At 38.1% G+C, this 7,115-nt stretch overlaps 1 pseudogene; it reads right to left on the reverse strand.

Moving 5' to 3' along the window:
- Positions 1 to 1,371: 1,371 nt before the first annotated feature.
- Positions 1,372 to 4,526, reverse strand: LOC132633826 (receptor-like protein 7; annotated as a pseudogene).
- Between the last annotated feature and the right edge of the window lie 2,589 nt (positions 4,527 to 7,115).

Here is a 7,115-nt window from a genome sequence, read left to right on the forward strand (position 1 = left end):
TCTTTGAGGTTTTCACTGTGACTCATTTTCTTCAGGGATTCAACACCTTTCCAAACGATTTTCTGAAATCTATGAGTGAGATATGCGATTTCTAATTCGTCATCGATCATCACTTGACTCCCTTCTTTCTTTAACATTCATATTCTTTCTCTTTTCTTTTATGTTTGATAGAGCAGCCATGTGAACAGTCATTTCTAGGTGTTAACCTTTTAGAAAGAACCCGCTCTGATAATAATTGATAAAAGAAGTTATGCGTTCACCAAACAGTACATGGAGAGACCTGGTTGTCTACCAGTTCTCTTAGAAAGTGTAGTAAGTAAATAACATAGGATATTACCGTGGAAAACTCCTTGCTCAAGGGATTAAAAACCACGACCTACCACGTAAGATTTCAACTCCACTACACCGAGCAACTTCATATTACAACTCTTGCAATCTAGGAATTAACTCATATAATCCCTCCACCCTTACAGTACCCCTACTGCAAGGAACTCTTGACTACCTCTAGCCAAGCCACTAATGCACCTAGACTAACTCTAGCCTAGTGTACTGCTCAAACGCTTGTGAAGATTCACTTCCAACAATCAACCTTTGAGAGTTCAACACTATTTGACTACCTCCAGCCAAACACACTAATACACCTTGACTAACTCTAGCTAAGGGTACCAATTAATAGAATGAAGTTAAACTACCTATGCAAAACTACTGAGAATTCAGAGTACCTACAACAAGTTCCTTTTGAAAAGAGTAGATTTAGAAGTTTAAGAACAAAAGAACAGAAACTTTACACTCCTAGGACTTAATACAACTTCAGTTGTAGAAGAACAGGTCCTTAGATTTGTTGAAGCTTTATGCGTGAACACACCTTAATGTGTGGAGACTTGCACTTTTTAGATCTGAACAATTTCTGGATTTTGCAAGAATCAAGTCTTCACTTTGGCATGATGTTTGAATATGTAGAGGAAAAGTGAAGGTGACAGCTCATAAAGCAGCTCTGCTGCCGCATGCTGCTCTGTTGTACTGCTACAGTGGCAGCAACTTTATAGTTGTAGAGTTGATTGTACGATACTTTAGGAGACCTGGTCTTTCTATCATCGTAACTGGGTCCTCGAGTAGGTTTATCAAGTCATCAAAATACCAAAATGCAAGGCAGCATGGCTTATCAGTTATGAAACACTTGAAATTGCTCTATTCAAACAAGGCACTAGAAGTTGTGTACATTCACTCATCAAGGGAAATAACAAACACATTTACTGACTTGCATCTTCATCTTGCCTTTACTTATCCTGCAGTTTATGTAAACAAAGCAATCCAATTAAGGCTTAAACAACAACACATGTTATATAAACTCATCTTTTAATTGTTTAAGGATCACATTGTTGAAAGCCAAAGTAAGCATTTCTCCCTATGTTTGTCAAACCGTTTCTTCACCTATTCGTAAAACCAGAGAAGTGAAATAGTGTTTGCTGCTCCTACTACGTATCCAAAAGCCGCGAAACTGAACTTTCATTCATAATCTAAGTCATCATGAGAAGTTGGTGATGGTGTCAACTCTAAAGCATTGATTTCGCAACTGTTGTTGAGAGGAAACCCATATAGGCCTCTATTTCCTTCAAAAGAGGCTTCTGAATGTTTGGAATTGATTACTTAGCGGGATTTGACCCAAAAAATTGTTGAACGATAAGTTCAAAACTGCTATGAATGTGTGAGACTTGTAAGCCCTAGGGGGATTTCCCCAGACAAATGGTTTGATGACAGGTCTAGTGGTTCAAGCATTTGTAGCTTCCCAATTGATTTTGGGATTGGTCCCTCAATGGCATTGTGTGAGAGGTTCAAAAGAAAAAGTGAGCTAAGATCCCTGACCGTATCTGGTATCACTCCTTGAAATCTATTTGAAGAGATATCAATAGATGTGAAGACCCAGAGAATCTTCACAAGCTCCAGCTCCATCCCTTTGATGGTTATTGTCACTGTGTCCTGATAGTACAGATTACTTAGTTGGAGGAACTTAAACTAGATGTGATTGTGTCCTGTGTCCACGCAATCATCTGTAACCATAATTTCTCTCCAATTTGAAACAATTTCTGCACTCAACACACTAGTAAAACTGTTGGAAGCTATATCCATGATCTGGAGATTTTGCGAGGTACTCTTGGCTGGATAACAATGAAGACTTCCATTGAATTGATTGGATGTCAAGACTAGGACTCTCAGACTGTATGAGCACTCAACATGCATGGGAAACTGTCAACTAGTCTATTATATCCGACATTCAGGACCTTCAACAACTTTCAGTTAACAAGTGATTTTGGCAGCTCCCTTTCTAAGGAATTCCTACTGAGGTCTAAAGTTTTTAGAGCACAACCGATTGGAAATGAATCTGGTATAATACCATTGAGTCTATTTTTCCCTAGATTCAACATCCCAAGAGTTGTACTATTTTCTAGTAGACATTTTGGTGTTGTTCCACTCCAGGCATTGTTAGACAAATCAAGAACTTAAAGGTAGCTGGCCTTGCATTTGGATTCATGAATTCTTCCCGTGAGGCCATTATTTAAAATTGAGAAAAATGAAGCAAGAGCAATAGAATTACCAATATCTAGTGGGATGGAATTATTGAAATTATTGTTCGAGTAGTCCATAAAGATAGCAGAAGAAGGTGGAATTGGTAGGTCATCTTTTATACAGTTGGAAAGCAAGTCAAAGACTATAAGATTGATGGAAACATTGTAAGGCTGTTCCACATACTCCAGCTGATTGAAGGAAAGATTCAAGTGAATGAGAGCTCCATCACCAATTCCCCAGAATCCAATTTGGTATTGCCCCCCGTATTTTGTTGTCAGAAAGGTCTAAGTGGAACATCCTTGACTGATTTTTAAGATCAGGAAACTTTTGCAACCCACGAAAAGCTAGTTTCAGTATGCCCAACTGGGGAAATGTGAAAGAGGTTGAACTGCTGCAACTTGCATCAACTGTCAAATTATTATAAGATAGCTCCAGTCTTGTAAGGTTACTAAGCCTCCTAATGAGGTCTAGTGGCACTGTCCCACTAAAGAAGTTGGAAGAAAGTGAGAGGACCTTAACCTTCTCAACCTCAAACTTGGACTTGGGAATCGATCCATTCAGGTGGTTGTTGCTCAAATCAATCGTATCCAGCAGAGAAGAGGATGCATTGTGAAATTCATTTGACTTGGCCAACAAATTGATTGCTATTAAGAAAAAGCTTCTGCAAGGAAGGGAGCTCAAATATATATATGCAGGAAGGATACCGTTGCATAAATTGTTCCCTAATTTTATGTTAACAAGCTCTGCAAGTCCTTCAAAATGAGCTCTAGACAAGAGACCAGTTAGGCCATTGTGAGAGAGGTCTAAGTGGGTGAGTTTCTTGGATCTTTGTAAATATGGGATAGAACCAGTGAAGTTGTTCAAGGAGAAGTCCAAATAAACAAGATTCTTAAGGTTTGCTATTGTGGAAGGTATTGGTCCACTGAAATTGCAATTGGAGAGCTCTAACCTGGATAGGTTCTGAAGGTTCGAAATGGATTCTGGTAAAGAACCAGAAAAGTCTGTGTAGCTTAGTGATATCATCCTCAAAGATCCATTTAGAGGAAAATTTGGAATATTACCACTAAGCAACATATTACTTGACAAGTCCAAAATCTCTAGAGTTTCTACCTGAATGATCTTTTCAGGAAATGCTCCCTGCAGATTACAATAGTCGAGTGTAAAGGTAGTCAAGTTTGTAAAATTTGCAAAATATTCAGGAACTGTGGTAGAGAGATTGATCTGGTCAAGACGGATGATAGAAAGAAATTGAAGCTTGGAAAGTGATTCATCAATAGGGCCTGAAATTTTACAATTACTCAGGCTCAAGACAGTAAAGTTAGGCAAATATGATAATAAAGATTGACACCACTCACTCATTTGAGCTGAAAGATCAACACCATCAAGGTAAAGCTCTCTAAGCTCTGTTAAGTTCTCACTTAAATGTATCAAATTGGGATTCTCAAGTTTTAGTGGCTGGTCGAAGTCAGTGAAACCAGTTAAGAGATCAAGAGTAACTAGCTTTCTTAATCTTGATAACATCACATGAATTTTCCCAACAAAACCAGGATTCGATAAATTCAGGTACTTCAGGTTAGCTAAGTTATTTATACCTGCCGGTATTCCAACGTTAAAACTGTTGTAAGCCAAATTTAGCCTTTGAAGGTGCTGAGGACCGAAAACAGCACTTGAATTCTTAATTCCACTAGAAATTGCCTTACTTCTAGTTCCAGGGTAATCACTTGACCAAAAATGTCACATATTACTCCATTCCAATTGCAACAGTCGCTTGTGTTTTGGTTCCTACTTGCTAACTTGGTCGACAAACTTGAGTCGAATTGGAGGCTGCCCCTTAACTGCAGAAGCAATGATTTCGGATCTTCAAGACATTGAGATGAAACGAGGAAAATCTCATTTCCTAATAAGATTTGAAACAAGGGAATCAAGAAAAGCCATAGAAAATGCAGAGTTCTCATTTTCATGCAACTTGTTTAGGTGGATATGACTGGAGTGTAGTTAGAAGGATATTAAAAAGGAGAAGGTGATTGCACAGAAGCAGAGAAATGTCAAATCAAAATATGCGTTTGTACAGAGGGTATTAACTCTTTCTACTTGTTTGATGCTGGTCTTTTTGGTTCATTCAGTGGAAGACTTTGAAGATTCTCATTATGTATTTATTCCATGTGGAAAAAGTTTTTCAAAACCATGACTTCTTGCATTTGTTTGTATTTATTTTAAGGGGTTTCTATGCTGGGACTGCGACTGCGAGTGGGGTTTGCTATTTTATCTATCGGATCCTCTCACATGCAATTTCATTTGCCTATACTATTTCTCCTTTTTCATTTTCTTGTTAGTCATGGCTGAAATTTCTAGATATAAATCTGTTACTCCATGTATCTCTTTTCCGTCCTTTAGTTCTTTTTCTTTTAGTCTTCTTACCTACAGATAAAGAACTCAGTTTGGTACATGCGATAAGGTGTCAGGATTAAGTTTGGGATAAAATTTATACCTTGTTTAGTTGAAGTTATAAATTTATTCCTTTAACCAAACAAGGCACAAAATTTATCCCAAACTTAGTTTTGGATATCCCATCAAGCTTGGTATTATTTTATGCCACCTCTTTGATGGAATACATTAGTCTAGGAATTATAATCCCAGGACTATAATCCTGAGATGACTTAATCGGCTTACCAAATATGCATGAAGGATCCTGCTGAGTAAGTTGTTCCTTAGGTTTATGCAGACAAGCTCTGTTAGTCCTTCAAAATGTTTCCTTTTTTTTCTCATTTTTATTTTGGGGGCTTGGTTCCCCGGGGAAGGGGGGTGGGGGAGAGGGGCACTAGACGATCTCAATCTTGATTTATTGTTGTTCTTAGTTGCTCGTATGCACCATTCTTGTGGAAGTCATGTGACAAGATCAAGCTATGTGAAGGATTCAACAAAAGAAGGAAATGCAGAATCTGTCAATTAGACAGTTTCCAGAAAATAATTAAGTTAGCTAGGGACTGAGTAGTTAGTTAACAATCCCAAAGTTAGTTATCTTAACTTGAGTTGAGTTAGCCTTGATTCTCAACTATATAATGTGTATGATAGTCATGTATAAACACATCAGAAAATTCTATTAATACAACACAATGATCCATCAAGAGATCAGCTTCTCTTAAACTGCTTCTTCTTAATTTTTCTGTTTCATTGATGACTGCTGTGTGTGCTTGATCACTGCACATTTACGTTCAAGTCACCTCTTTGGTCTTTGCTTCATTAATTAAAGAGTAAAGTGATACAATATAAGAGTCCACCAAATAGTCTGTTCCCTTGAGTAAAACAGAAAGTAAACAACACAAGATATTTACGTGAAAAACTCCTTGCTCAAGGGATTAAAAACAACGACCTACCGGAGTAGGATTTCCTCAAACTTCACTATAAACGAGCAACTTCAGATTACAACCTAAGATAACCTAGAAATTAAACTCTCAATTCCTCCCTCTTACAACAACTCTAATGCAAGACCTTTACAATAACCATATTGCAAAGAACACATCTGGACTAACTCTAACCAAGCGAACAACTCAGAAAGGATGAAAATCGGTACTACTATGAACTTCTTGAAAGCAGTGCAGGAATAAAATGCTAAAGAACAAAAGACAACGACTCAACAACCTAAAGGACTTAGACATCTACAGTGATTAGTGAACTGGTCCTTCAGTTTGTTATAGCTTTGTTCTTGATGAGCACTTTGAGAGCAGCGGTGGCTAGCACTTATGAGTGAGTGATTTTCTGATTTTCAAAGTGTTAGGTTTTCACTTGTAACATGTTGTTTATTGTCACGTCCCAGTCTCGGTTGGGACGGACTACATTCCACTTACATACTATAGGCATCTACTTTGAAACTGTAATCGTTTACACGATGTAGTAAACCTATAAATCTATTAACATGAACTATAAGATTCTTTGACCATATGATCAGAATACCAAACTTGTACATGACTGAACCTGACCACAGACGTGTATGAAGCCTCTACGAAAATCTGACTGACATAACAAAGTCGGGACAGGGCTCCGACCTACCCATAATCTCTACACATATAGGTGCAGGACTTGACTCAACTACAGGAAGAAATGGAGCTTACACCATCTCGCCGAACACCTGTACCATCTAGAATGCATGCTTGCTACTCGGTATACCTGAACCTGCAATGTGAACATAAACAAATGCAGCGCCCTCAACTAAGGGATTTTAGTACAAAAAGATTGTTCCGAGTATGCAAGGCAGACATGAAAAATAACAATAAGATATTATAAATAAGAGGGATAAGAATCAACCTGTAACCTCTAGCTTACCGCGGAGGGCTATAACATGTATAATACATACTACCGCAAATAAGTATATTTATAATGCCATATCTCTTACTACATCATTATCGTAACATTAACTGCCCAACTAACCAGTGATAACTTCCCAACCAGCTGTAGCTCGGTGATAAATGCATAATTTCCCGACCGGCCGAAGCTCGGTGGTAAAGACATGACTGCCCGACCGACCGTAGCTCGGTGGTAAATGAAGATACACA

Source organism: Lycium barbarum, chromosome 3, assembly GCF_019175385.1.
Source record: "Lycium barbarum isolate Lr01 chromosome 3, ASM1917538v2, whole genome shotgun sequence".
NCBI classification, from domain to species: Eukaryota; Viridiplantae; Streptophyta; class Magnoliopsida; order Solanales; family Solanaceae; genus Lycium; species Lycium barbarum.